General features: G+C 59.8%; 1 protein-coding gene and 1 long non-coding RNA gene across 10 annotated transcripts in view; one reads left to right on the top strand and one right to left on the bottom strand.

Annotated features, from left to right (window-relative positions):
- Nucleotides 1–1,645: 1,645 nt before the first annotated feature.
- LOC144315481 (uncharacterized) lies at nucleotides 1,646–6,216 on the bottom strand. The gene is made up of 3 exons (XR_013381182.1): nucleotides 5,955–6,216; nucleotides 4,028–5,328; nucleotides 1,646–2,122 (listed from the first exon to the last, which is right to left on the bottom strand). It is a non-coding gene; the product is annotated as an uncharacterized LOC144315481 (long non-coding RNA).
- A 77-nt stretch (nucleotides 6,217–6,293) lies between these two features.
- Nucleotides 6,294–13,422, top strand: part of FRMD1 (FERM domain containing 1) — a 33,378-nt gene continuing 26,249 nt past the window's right edge. The window contains exons 1-5 of one of the 9 annotated variants that reach the window (XM_077900083.1): nucleotides 6,645–7,038; nucleotides 7,326–7,445; nucleotides 7,778–7,875; nucleotides 8,403–8,537; nucleotides 8,719–9,383. The gene's annotated coding sequence lies outside the window, so the exon portion shown is untranslated. Of the gene's footprint in view, nucleotides 6,425–6,644; nucleotides 7,039–7,325; nucleotides 7,502–7,763; nucleotides 7,876–8,402; nucleotides 8,538–8,718; nucleotides 9,384–13,422 lie in introns of those variants that run through there. The other 8 variants (XM_077900036.1, XM_077900046.1, XM_077900054.1 and 5 more) reach the window with 8 other exon arrangements.

The following is a 13,422-nucleotide window of genomic DNA, read 5'->3' as shown; positions in this document are numbered from 1 at the left end:
ACCCCACTCCCCAGCCCAGCCCCCACACACACACACATACCCTCTCCTTATCCACTCATGCCTTTGTGGACACTTAAGATGTTTCCACATCACAGTTACTGTAAACAAGGCCGCAGCGAACGTGCTTTCCTTTGTTGTCACACTCATTTGATTTGAACTACGAAGCCAGCTCAGGGGCGCCTGGGTGGCTGAGTTGGTTGAGGTCAGACTTGATTTCAGCTCAGGTCATGATCTCAGGGTCCTGACATTGAGCGCAAGTGCGGATCTGCGCTCAGGGGGACTCGGCTTGGGTTTCTCCCTCCCTCCCTTTGCTCCTCCTCCTGTTCCAGCCTCACTCTGTGCAAGGGCAGTCTCTCAAATAAATGAATAAAATCCTTAAAGATGAAATACTGTGCTAGTTCAGTCCTGAACAAATACAATTAACAGTGAGTTAAATAGTGCAGCTTTGCGTAGGTTCTGGAATCTGTATCTTAATGTCAGTCTCTCCAAAGGACTCGGGAGCTGCCTCCAGCTCATTTCCAGGACTTCTGGGACAAGTGTTTTAACAGCATCACACCCTGCAGCTCGCTTCAACGTCCACCTCCGCGTCTCCCTTGACAGGCACGCTTGATGCCCCCACTGCACCCTTAGTGGGTGCGCCACTCTGGCTCCTCGGAGGTGGCTGCAGGATGCGGGCTGCTCGAGGTCAGCGGGGAGAGGACAGCAAGCTCTGAGGTTCCCCAACAGGGGAGCCCACGGGATTCAGGTATGGATTCATGAGGACGGTGCATTCACTTTCCACAACAAATCCAAGAAGGGCCCATCACAGTTTCTACCACCCTCCTCCCACCTAACACTCTGCAGGGCCTCAGTACTTGATTCCTTGTTGAACCATCCTGCCCGGCGTCCTCATGCCAAGTGACCCTCCCTGTTGGCATCCTCACTCTGGGTCACCCTCCCCACCAGGTCCTCACTCCAGGTGACCCTCCCTGCTGTCGTCCTCCCTCTGGGTGACCCTCCCTTCTGGTGCCCTCACTCCGCGTGACCTTCCCTGCTGGCATACTAACTCTAGGTGACCCCCCCTGTCAGTGTCCTCACTCCAGGTGACCCTCCCCTCCGGTGTCCTTACTCTGGGTTCAGAGCATGTTTGCCCCTCTCCCTGGGGCCTCAGGACAAACAGTGAGAGCTCAGTAGATGGTTTTCGATTGGCTTAATGCATCCCCAATCTGAGAGGGGATCTGAGTGGAAGGCGCTTGAAATCATCCTAAATCTCATTCTCTTTTCTCCCCTGTCAGCAGTAACAACACACATAACCTGTTTTACCAAATATAACAATGTCTGTTCTACCAGAAGGTCACTGATAAACTCAGCTGTCCACACCACAACCAAGAATTAAGACACAGACCAAGAAGATCTGTGTGAATGATGGAAAGGAAACCCCTAAAGCTTAGGAGCAGGGGTGCTCACTGTACTCACCTAGGAGTATCTGGGCCATTTCCATGGGGCCAGCTCACTGTATCCCAGGATGGTTCTGACCCTCTTCTGAGCCATCACTGAGCCATCGCAGAGGAGAGAAGGGAAAGGAAGGGGTGACAGGGGACAGAGCTTACACACCAAGTGGATAACTGACAGATTAATAATGGACAGATAGAAAAGTTAAAGTAGATAAAATGAAAACCGCTTTTTTTTATTTTATTTTAGGAGGGAGAGAGAATCTCAAGCAGACTCCCTGCTGAGCATAGAACCTGACCCAGAGCTCGACCTCACGATCCTGAGATCCCAGCTGAGTGGAAACTGGGAGTCTGACACTTAGTCTGCTGAGCCATTCAGGCGTCTAAGGGAAAAATAAATTTTAGACTGATGTTGGCAGCCTGGGCCACTAGAGCGGGTGCAGTCCGTGCAAGACGCCTTATTCGTCTCCAAGGACATCACTCTGTGACATAGGAAATTTGAGAAATATTAGCCAGATTAAGTTTTTTAAAGATTTTATTTATTCATGAGGGACACAGAGAGAGAAGCAGACACAGGCAGAGGGAGAAGCAGGTCCATGCAGGGAACCCGATGCGGGACTCGATCCAGGGTCTCTAGGATCACACCCTGGGCTGAAGGCAGGCGCCAAACCACTGAGCCACTGCAGGTGTCCCTAGGCAGATTAATTTAAAAAAAAAAAAAAAAAAAAAAAAAGCTTACAGGGTGGTGAGTAGATGATTTAGGTAGAGGCAGGAAGATAATAGCGTGTATTTCACAGGTACCCGTCTATAATGAGCACGTTCTTAAAGTGACTAAGTATGTGCAGGCATCGCTCCCTCGGCTGCTCGTTTCCCCAGGACATGGTACGTCACCTGTAAGCTCTCGCTAGAAGGACAGAGGCCGGTGGCAGCTGGTTTGTTTTGTTCAGAGAGACCTCTGACTCTGGTCCCAACATAACGTTCCTCTTTGTTTCATGACAAGATAATAAAATGGGTCCCTCTATCCTTTCTGTCACCTGCACTCTGGAGGTGGCAGGGGCGTGGCTTCCTGTCCTGAACACGGTACTTAGGTGTCACGTTGGCGTCCTCCCACTGGAACACCAGCGAGGACTGGCGTCTGATGACACTCTCGCTTCATTTCTGAGCTGCGGGCAGCACCCAGGGCTCCTGGGGGTGCCGAGCGAGAGGCCAGGTCCCTTGTCACCAATGCAGCGGGCAGCCAGGAGACTCCTCTCGGCTGGAAGAGCCATCACCGGCAAGGAAACCCCCAGCTTATCCCCCGGGGCCATCGGCGCAGAAGCTAGATCTGTTCCTGGAAAATACTGCCAATTCTTCTAGAAGAAACCACTGTGCCTAGTTGCGGGTATGACTGTTGCCAACCCCCACTTTCAGCCTGAAGAGAGCCCCACGTCCCTGGGGAAGCAGCCTTTCCTGTGTTCCCCTGAAGCCCCGTCCTGCTGAGAACAGCCCCTGGTCACGAGAAACAGAATTAAAGAATCTGGGATGGGGGGTTAACTAGTGTCCCTTCTCTGAACAAAGACATGTTCATGTCTGAACCCCGGCACCTCAGAATGCGCTGGTTGGAAATAGGCTGGTTGCAGATGTAATTAGTTCTGATGAGCTCACACTGGAGCAGGAGGGTGAGCCCTGGCCCAGTATGACCAGTGTCCTTATAGGAAGAGGGAAGGAGAGGACTCAGAGACCACAGCCCGGTGAGGATGAGGAGGAGATCAGAGCGGGCCGTCTATAAGCCGAGGGATGCCCCACGTGGTGGCAAGGCCACATCTGGGATGGCGTGGGGTGCCGCCCTGCCCACACCTGGAGGTCGTACTTCTGGCCTCTGGGACCAGGGTAAATAAATTCTTGTGGTTTTAAGCCTCCCACTTGGTGGTACTCTGTGCCAGTGACCCTGGGAAACTCATCCGGGCTGCACCTAGCTGCACTTGGCACCTTTTCCAGGAAAACACAAACGCTTTCAACACAGAGGGCCAGGCATCTCCTGGCACAGTAACGTGAAGGATGGGGAGCTCTTCGTGAGGTCGCTGGAAACTGTACCTACGTCCCCCTTCAAACCACACCCCAGCCCCACCTCACTGGGGCCTATTCCCAGCACAAAACACTGAGAAAATGGGATACGTGGGTTCCTGTTGGCCTCCATTTGCAGGTACCCCCTGATGCCGCTCACACGCAAGAACACGCGGAGCCGCCCCGATCTGTGCCACCGTCAGCCCGAGCCCGGGAGCCACGCACCACAGCCACATGCAGGACGTTAGCATCCTGGGATGGCGAGACAAAGGAGCCCAGATGGGGCTGCAAGCAGTAAATTCTCTTCTCTCACAGATCTGGTGACCAGAAGGCGGAGATCCGATGCCCCCGAAGGCTCTGGGGGAGGGTCCTCTCTTCTTCCTCATTGCCTGGTGGCGCCAGCCTTAGTTTACAGACGCCTCATCCCATCTCTGGCTCCATCCTCATGGCCATCTCCTCCCTGTCTGCCTCTGTGTCTCTTCTCCTCTTCCTCTAAGGACACCGGTCATATTGGATTGGGGCTCCCCGCACCCCTGCACATGACCTCATCTTACCTTAATAGGCCTGAAAACACCTGATTTCCAAATAAGGTCATGTTCACAGGTTCTGAAGAAGGACTCTGCACACCTTCCTGGAGAGCACAGCGCCGCCGCCACTGCCAACTTGCAGCACTTGACAGAGAGGGGATTCCCTGAGGCCCCACCCCTTCTGAGGACAGGACAGAGGGAACAGCTAGGGGGGGCCTCCTGGCCGTCGGTGTGAACTGTGACAAATTTTGATGCAAGCTGGGAGTATGGGTCCAGGAGAAGTTGGCAAAGCTCTCCTACAGGCGTGTGAACCACACACACCTGCCAGATGTCATGACCCCTGGACCGTAGCCTTTCTTGAGGTCTGCATCTGGCAGGTTATCTCCTGAGGAGGCTCTGAGCTGTCTAGCAGCTGGTCTGCGATGACCTGTCCCCAGCACCAAGGCCTTTACCATCCATTTGTCCTCCTTGTGCCGGCTCACAGATGGCACAGGCCATCTTCATTCAAATGGGTCATTGCTCCGTCACCCCTGCAGCTATCAAGGAGTCGAAAGGGGAAAGTAAATTAAGACCGGCCCGCAGGAGCTCCTGGCTGTGAGGGGAAGCACCTGGTGCTTTCCACCTGCTTGACACAGTTTAATCACGTGGCCACATACTGTTCTGCTGTGTAGACAAAAGTAGAAAGGCTAAAAGTTGCGTAAGCCCTTATGATGCCAGTTTCTGAATGTTTTATCAATATTGACTCAATCCTCACACAGCCTTGCAAGTAAGTACTATGATTAAGCCCATTTTACAGATAGAGAAACAAAGGCAGAGAGATGCTAAGCTACCTAAGATCACAGAGCAAGGAGGTGACAGAACCAGGGTTTGGGCCTCAAAAGTCAAGCTGCAGAATCCACGTGCTCAGCTATGGGCTCATACTTCCCTTGTCAATTTTTGCTTCGGACCCATCACGTGAGTTAGTGGAGAGGGTTGTTTCGAGGCGTATGAAAGTTAAATAACAAATGCAACGGTGTACTTTATGATGGTTTGCTAACATGCTCATCTCTTCAAGAAGCTCCTGCTTGCTAAGGAGACGCGCCCACTAAGTGTCGGTGCAGCAGCGAGTAAATGCCATCAGCGGGGACGAGGGAGGTTCCCCGGGCTCCAGAACAGGGAAGGCTGTTTCCTGCTTGTTAACCACGCGGCCTCGCAGCCGGGATCCTCTCTGAGCCTCGGTGGCCTCCTCCGTAAATCGGGAAGGTTGGTTCCTGCTCAGCAGAATTCTATATAACCACGAACACGGCGCAGACGGCTGGCATGGCTGACGCTTGTGCACAACTGTGAGGCTGTCGGGATGGAATGGGGAGACGTAAGCAACCATGCTGCGAGTGAACCTGTGATAGGATGGAGGTCTGACCTGAGGGTTCAGAGTCCAGAGGAAGAGCCACTAATGAGGTGGGAAAAGCTTTGCCTGAGCTGTTACTTTTAAGTGTGGCCCTGACATATGAACTTCCTCTGGGTGTTGGGATTTCAGCAGTAAATGAGAGAGACCGTGGTGGGGCTCACACTGGAAGTGGGGGCGTCTGTGCGCAAGGTGATGCACTAGGAGATACAGGAGGGAAACCAAAGCTGGGGATAGCCAGGTGAGGGGCAGGCAGGAGAAGGAGAGACCTGAAGGAGAGGCAGAAGCAGCGTCTCAGAGGCTGGGGCTGTGATGGATGCTGGCACTTGGAGCCCAGGGGTCACTGAGCTGAGGCACCTTCCAGGATGCGGGGGGCAGCCCAGCCGGCCTAGGAGGAGAGGCGCCTGAGCCCATTCACTGCCTGCCGCAGGCCTCAGGGGTCTGTCCTTGCTATTCCAAGGTCTAGGCCCATTGACCCCGCCCCTAAAGGTTTCTGCGGAATATCACTGGGTGGCTGGTCACCCCCAGGGAGGGATCTGAGAAATCCCACCGGAGCCAGTGACGTCTGACCTGCGGACCCCTCACTCGCAGCCACTCCCGCCGTCCAGGGTCTGCCTTTGCTCCTCGGACAATCTCAGTGCTTCCTCGGGGACATCCCTCCTTGGGGCCCCCGCAATTGCAATAGCTTCGTGTCCACAGCAGTGGGACCCGCACCCGGCACCCCTCATAGCACCCCGGGCCCTCCCCGCGCTCCCGGGCCGACTCTCCCTCTGAGGGTCCCCGCAGTGCGCGGCACCTGCGGCGCGAGTGGGTGCGGGTGCGCGCGGGGCTGCGGGCGGGGCTGCGGGCGGGGCGGGCTGCGCCGTTGGCTGCGCAGGGGCGGGGCCGGAGCCCGGCAAACGGGGTCCAGCTCGCGCCCAGGGCGGGGGCGCGACCTCGCGGGGGCTTCTCCGAGGCCACGCGCTCCCCCTCCGGCTCGGAACGACCCCGACGGGCGACCCCCGACGGCTGCAAGCCCAGGAGGCCGTAGCCCCGGGCAGGTGCGCAATCCCAGGGTCCACGCACCTCGGCAGGCTGCGAACCAGGGCCCGGCCACCCCACCTGCCGCAAGCCCGAGAGCCTCGCTCCTCCCCTCTGGAGTGGGCACCCGGGGGCGGGGGAGGGGCGGGGCCGACGCGGCAGGGATGGAGGAGGGTGGGTGGAGGGGAGGGGACAGGGCGGGGGCGGGGCAGGAACTGGAGGGGAGGGGGGCAGCGGTGGGGGGCGGGGCCGGCCGGAGGGGCGGGGGCGGGGCGGGGCAGAAGCTCCGGCCAATCCGCAGCCCCGGCGCGCCCCCTCGGCTCGCCCCCCGCAACCGCCTCCTCCCCGGGCTCCACCGAGATCCCGCACAACGGCTGCCGCCTTCACCCCGCTGCGCTCGGACCCCGACCTGGACCCCCACCCCGACCCGGACCCCGATCCCGACCCTGACCCCGACCCCGACCCCGACCCCGACCCTCACCCGGACCCCGACCCCGACCCCGACCCCGACCCCGACCCGGAGGCGGACCCCAACCCGGAGTCCAGTCCAGACCCGGAGCCCGACCCCCGCCCACTCCCCGACCCCGACCCCGAAGCCTGAGTCCGACCCGCGCAGGGACTGCGACCCCCGCAGGTGAGCGCGACCGTCCCGCCCCCTCCGGCGACCCCGCGGCGGGTAGGCCGGGGGGGGGGGGGGGTGGGGGGGAGGGGTCGCGGACACCGGGTGGACGGGCTGTCGCCTCCACGCCCCCGCCTTAAGGGCTTTGCCCCCAAAGTCCCGAGCCAGGGGCTCAGGGGCTCCCTCGGTGACGTCGGAGTCCCTGCTGCCCACACTCGGCCTCTCTGCCCCCACCCTGGGTCCCCCCACCACCCCTCTCCCTCTCCACCCTCCCCTGTTTCCTCGTGGCCGTGGCCGAGCAGGTGCAGGGGCGCTGGGGCTCCCGGGCCTCCTTAGTTTCCCGGCCCCAGCGTCCATCCGTGTGGCCTGAAACTTCAGTTTCCTGAGCTTGTCTGGAGAGGGCTGCGCCCAGGTGCCCGGAGGTGCGGGAGGCTGGCTGGGGGCCTGGGTCTTCGGTGCCTGCAGCTGGCAGCTGGAGGTGGGGTCACCACGGGGGTACCTGTTGGCAGGCTTAGGTGGTTCGGGTGGTTTGTGTAGAGGTGTGGAGGGGGGAGTAATGAAAAAGGTGACAAAATGACACATTAGCATCCAGTCACAAAGTGGAGGAAGCCCGGGGAAGCTCCTGCTTTCTTCCTTCCCTGAAAGTAACACTGCGGCGGCCGGGGATCGGGGAGGTCGTGCAGGTGTGCGAGTGCGGGCTCCAGGGAGCCCGTCCATGGGTGCTGGCGTGTTCCCACCAGAGAGGACTTTTCAGGCAAACGTGGGAAGGCTGCTGCCGGCTGGGTGGTCCTGAAACAGGCTCATCCCCCCTTTCTGTGGGGGCCTCAGCTTCCCGACAACTGTTGGCAAGAAGTGAGCTGCATCCCACACCCACCCAGCAGGTTCCGGTGGGGGAGATGGGAACACATCCAGCCTGTCTTAGGAGGGACAGACAGAAGAAGGAAGCCTGGGGGGGAGGTCAGCCCAGAGCTCATGTTGGTTGTGCACTTTTGGGGGCCTACAAGAGGAGGCTCTGTAAGTGCCCCCATTTAGCGGGGTGCTTGTGTCCACGTCATTCTTTTTCCGGAGATGAGGATGGTGGGGACGTGAGGGCGCCTGCGGACCTGACCTGATTAAGCTCAGTGCAGTCCCCCAGGTGCTCAGGGGTAGCACCGAACCCCTCCAGTAAACGAGAGCTGTCGGGTGGAGCCTCAGAAAACCCTCAGCCCATAGACGTCCAAGAAAGGCAGGAGCCCTAGCGCTTTGGTGTGCAGCAGGACGCGGCAGGAGTGGGTGACCTGCTGTCCAGACCAAGGGGCAGCGCCTGCTTCCCGGTCCCCTCGCCCGGCCCCAGGACAGCAGACTGGTCTGCTCAGCCGCGCACCCCACCCTCCTGACAGGGTCCCGGAGGGGGTCTGCGTTGTGTGTCTTCTACACGTTGCTGTAACCTCGAGGAGCTTTGACGGCCGGCGTGGGCTAACCGGGGCCGTTTGCTCTCGCAGTGGGTTAAACCATCCACGGATAAGGCAGAGGATGTGAGTAAATCCGCAGCTTCTCCGGGACACTTTGTGTTCCTTTACTCCATCCCGGGAAGAGGTTGCACAGGGGCACATGGGGTGCAGAACCCGGGGAGGTGCTCTACACCGCAGATTTGTCTGCGGCTGTACAAATGCTTGCTCTGTGCAGCCAGTGACGGAGCTATTTCTTTACTTGTAGGAGGTGTCAACGTTTGTTTTGAAGTCTCAGGATTCTTAAGACGGTGGTTTTCCAAAGAACTGTCCCACCCAGAATCACTTGCTTAAATACTTGCGTGAAGTACCATCCTAAGGCTCAGGCTGTGCATTTCTGTACCTGGCAGGAGTTTTGCATTCTGCTCTTAAAAAGACGGGGTTTTGAAGAGCAGCTCAGGACCCCAGGCCCAGGGCACTGTCACCATGATGGCGCAGGGGTCACCCGATCTTAGCTCTTCTCCCTGAACAAGTGGCGTGACCCTGGGCGCCCAGTGTAGGGGTGGGTGGGGGCAGGGCAGCACGGTGGGCCTAGGTGGCCAGCCACCCTCCCAGCCTCTTCCCTGCACCCCCCTAGCAGGGCCAGCCTGCCTCTCCGGGCCTGCATGTGCTGGTGCTGGGAAGCCCTGGCCAGAGGCTGATGTGAGCGTGTGCGGGAGAGACCGTCACATCCTGATGATGCTTACAGTGGACTACACGCCGGCCCCAGCTAAGGGCCGTAGGGGGATCGGGCCCCTCAATTCTGGCCTGTGCTCCTCCAGCTGCCTGCCTGGCCCTGGGCCCTCACTGTGCTGCTCATGGCTCCTGGCCAGGACCCTGCATCGAAGCCCCTCTCCCCTGGGAGCATGGAGGGACGGTCGCTGGTGGCACCAGGTGAGGGCTGGTTCCCGGGACTTGGCCCACCCTCGGGGTGTGGGTGCAATGCTGAGAAGCAGCCAGTGGTCCTGGGGGTGGTCATTTCCCGTGTCACCTCCACTGACAGTTTCACGGAGGAGGAAGGAGTGGATGTGTATGGAGTGTCCATGGACACCCAGGACACCAAATCCTGCTCTTGGGACGAGGCAAGCGTGACCCCAACAGTAACCGTGGGTGGCGTGCCCACCCCTCACCCACAGGGAAGAGGTGCCTGCCTGGCGGGCTCGCAGCCACCTGGAAAGGGCACAGGTTCCCCTTGCCTGCTGGCCTGGCTGGGACTGACGCGTGGCCCCAGACAAGGCTTGAAGGGGGGTGAGGAAGGCCCTGTTGACACTGGAGTCAGTTCTTCCTTCAAACACTTGTGGAGGGCCTGCTGTGTGCTGTGAGTGGGGTTGGTGGCGGGATACACTGGCCTGTGGGCGACCGGTCACCACTCTGCTCCCACCCCAGACCCCTGGTCAGAAAGCTGCCACTAGGTCACAGGGAGAGGTGGCGCTGCAGCCGGACTGGTGCTCAGAGGAGACCTGCAGATGCTGCGGGGGCAGAGCACCTATGTGGGGATCAGCCAGGGGAGTCTGGGGGGCCGAGGCTGGGGTGGGAAGGGGCCAGGGTCTGAGGTAGCACATGGCAGGTGAGGGAGGGAGGGAAGGCCTCGGAGGGGGGACTTGGGGATTCCTGACCAGGAGAGGGCAGGAGGGAGGCTGGGTCAGAGGGGCCAAGGGACAGTGGGACCCTCATGTTGTCTTATCACGTTGTCCGGATGTCTGGACCCCTGTGTGGAGAGACAGAGGGAGGATGGGAAGCTGTCAGGGTGAGCAGGCTGCCCGGGGCCTCATGCAGGAGACCCCCGGGTGGACAGAGGGACGAGGAAAGCGTCCAAGTGACAAGTGACAGGAGGACGCATCGCCAGCAGGGAGGGCAGGAAGGAAAGCCATCCCGTGGCAGCCGGGCACACAGGCCAGCTGGGCCCACGGTCTAGGGCCAGGGTGGGAGGCTCAGGTGCCTCCCTCAAGCATCGAGCACCCCTGGGTGCCCTCGAGGCCAAGGCTGTGCACTTAGACAGTGGAGCATGGAATTGGGAGCATAGTCCGAGTTCTCCAGGGCAGTGGAACCGCCAGGATATGTGTATGGGGGAGATCTGGGGAGAGACTGAGATTAAGGATCAGGCTCACGTGGTTGTGGGGCTGGCACTCCTGAAACCTGCAGGGCGGACCTGCAGGCTGGGACCCCCGGAGACCTGACACCGCGCTCGCATCCAAAGGAGAACCCCTCCCCTCAAGGAACTCAGGCTTTTCTTTGGACATCTTCAACTGATGGGGTGTGGCCCACACACAACGTGGAGGAGGCTCATCTGCTTCCTCAAAGTGGACTGACAAGGGTTAATCTCACCTAGAAACCCTTCCCCTGGGCACTGCGGCCTGGCCAGGGGGACACGGGAACTGACGTCCCCGGGGCTCTGCAGGGCAAGGCTGTGCTTGGTTCTCACAACTGGGCAAGTCCCTGTTGGCCCCTCCGGGTGCTGGGGGCACTGGGGCCCCAGGGGCTATGAGCCCCCACAAATAAAGGTTACGCCGTGCTCCGTCACACCCTCCTGAAGCAGGGGCACAAATTCATGGGGCAGCATCCACTGTCACTTCATCTGTGCTTTGCCATTTGTTGGTCTGAAACCCCGGGAGCTTCCTGGGTGAAATTCAAAGGGCCCAGGGGAGCAGCTGAGGAAAGACCCAGGCCCCTCCCGATGGGGAGGCGGCTATTTCAACAAGCCAGGGGACTTAGAGGGAGGCTAGCGGTGGGCGACCTCAAGGCCCGAAGCTCTCCGCACCTGCCTGCCAGGACCTTACAAGTTTGTAGGGCCGCCTTCATGGGGTTCAGTCATGTGTAGTGTCCAGTGGGTCCCAACACCACCTCAGTCTCCCGAGGCTGAGGCCACCGGGCAGAGTGTGCCTTCGGGGTCAGGGGAGCAGGGTGGCGCCGCCAAACAGTTTCCAGCCCGGGGTGGGGTGAAGGTGGGGAGGTGTGGGCCTCCTGAAGACCTCCCCCAATACCAGGGCACGCAGGTCAGTGCTTAGTGGCCCGGTGCCAGGGGGCACTGGACGTGGGTACCGTGTGCCGGGATGCAGGCCCACGCCTGACAGGCCTGATGAGGGCACAGGACAAGGTGAGGGGAAGCCGGTGGCCTCACGTGTCCTGCAGGGCTCTACACACTCTTACGTGTGCTCCAGGTCACTAGATACACTGCTCCACGGAGGGCCGCGGTCAAGCAAGTTGGAAGAGGCCCTGGAGCGCGGCCAGGCACTGTGAAGCTCAGCATCCGGGGCCGTGACTCAGTGGGACTCTGGGCGGCTAGCCCAGTCCCCCCACACACAACCCGACCCCAGCCTCCTAAACCCTTGCGAGACCACAGTAGGAATCAGAAACCAGGAGTCTGGGCCACACAGTAGGTACAAAATAAATGTTGTCTGAGGCCGTTTGGGGTCCACCCAGTGTGAGGAGCCTCCACCCTCTGGGGACATTTCCCACCGCACCCTACCTTGGGCATGGGAGGGTCACTGGTCGCAGGGACTTGGCCTGACTCATCGTCTGCCTGGGGCCTTAAGTGCCCCGGGGCGGCGCTCCAGGGTGCTGCTAACGAGCAAGTCAAAGATCAGAAGTCCTGGTGTCCGCCCGGCAGAGGGTGTGGTTGGACAGGACAGGCCCCTCTCAGCAGAACCTGGGGCCAGGCGCACACACACACACACACACACACACACACACACACACCTGAGCGGTGCCCCACCCCCACTGCCACTCTGTCCCCTGAGGAAGGGGACACATCACAAAGGCTTTGGAAGGTCTGAGCAAAGTCTAGGGGCCTGGCCCTGGCCCTGGGGCCCCGGCCCTTCCCTTCCCCAGGGCTGCGCCGCCAGCAGGCCCCCTGCATCCCCCCACCCCCCACGCCACCCCCCCAACCCCCGGCTCTGGCATCTGCCCCCCTTCCCCAAGTCTGTGGCGCTTGCCAGGTGACTGGCTAGTTCTGGGCCACCTCCCCTGCAGAGGCCAGCGCCCCTCCACCCGCAGGCACAGGGACAGGCTGACCTGTCAGCTCTGAGAGTTTGCTGACAGGGTTGTATGTGTGTCGGTTCTGCTGGGCGTGGGACCCCTTTGTCTCGCGGTAGCTGAAGGGACACGGCTCCCTGCCTGCGCTCTGGCCCTGCTTTGTAAATTTATGACGGGATGTCCGGAACACCCAGGCGCTGTCCCCTCGCGTCAGGCTCCTGTGCCAATTGTCTGTGGGGTCACAGGGGTGGTCTGTGCCGTGGCAGGCTGGAAGGCCCGTGGTCCTCGGGGGCTGCACCGGGGACAGCCCTGGTCCCGAGGCCCCTGGGAATGTAGGCCCCGCCCCAGGACTGAGGAGACAGAGAAGGGTGGAAGAGCACCTCCCAGGAGTTTGTTACTAGCCTCGTCAATCCGTTCTGTTCTGGAACATTCGTCTTATCCCTGTTGGGCCTCTGTCTCCTCCAGCCGTAAAGTGGAGCCAACACTAGCCTTGTCTTATGGGACCGTGTGTATGAAAGCGCCTGGAACAGCTTAAAGCATAAATGTGACACATAGTAAATAAAATATGAAGTACAGGTGTCAGGTGTCAGCCAGGCTCCCCGGCGGTTACACCACAGCCGAGAAGGGGGCAGAGGGTCCAGGGGCCGCCCTCCTGGGAGAGCTGACGCTCCGAGGCCACGTGCTAGTGAGTGGCTGGTGGGCCCCGGGTCACCTGTACAGCACGGGCACCTGTTACGAGGGGACCCGGCTGATCACCAGGAGCCGGGGTTCGCTGTTTAACATGGTGACACAGCGCCACGCCACTGGAAATGAAACAGCAAACACAATGAGGCCAAAAACCTAACAAAAGGGGTTTGTTTGCATCTGTAGCTCCGGTGTACCTGCCCTCGAAGTCAGCTTCCTAAATGAAAGAGCAGAAAGTTCTGGTGAAGAGCAGCTCTCCAGGTGGCTGTTCAGAGAG

The sequence above is a fragment of the Canis aureus genome, chromosome 1 (genome assembly GCF_053574225.1).
Source record: "Canis aureus isolate CA01 chromosome 1, VMU_Caureus_v.1.0, whole genome shotgun sequence".
In the NCBI taxonomy this organism is placed as follows: domain Eukaryota; kingdom Metazoa; phylum Chordata; class Mammalia; order Carnivora; family Canidae; genus Canis; species Canis aureus.
The sequence above is the reverse complement of the archived record's forward strand: the minus strand, read 5'-3'. Positions and strand labels throughout refer to the sequence as shown.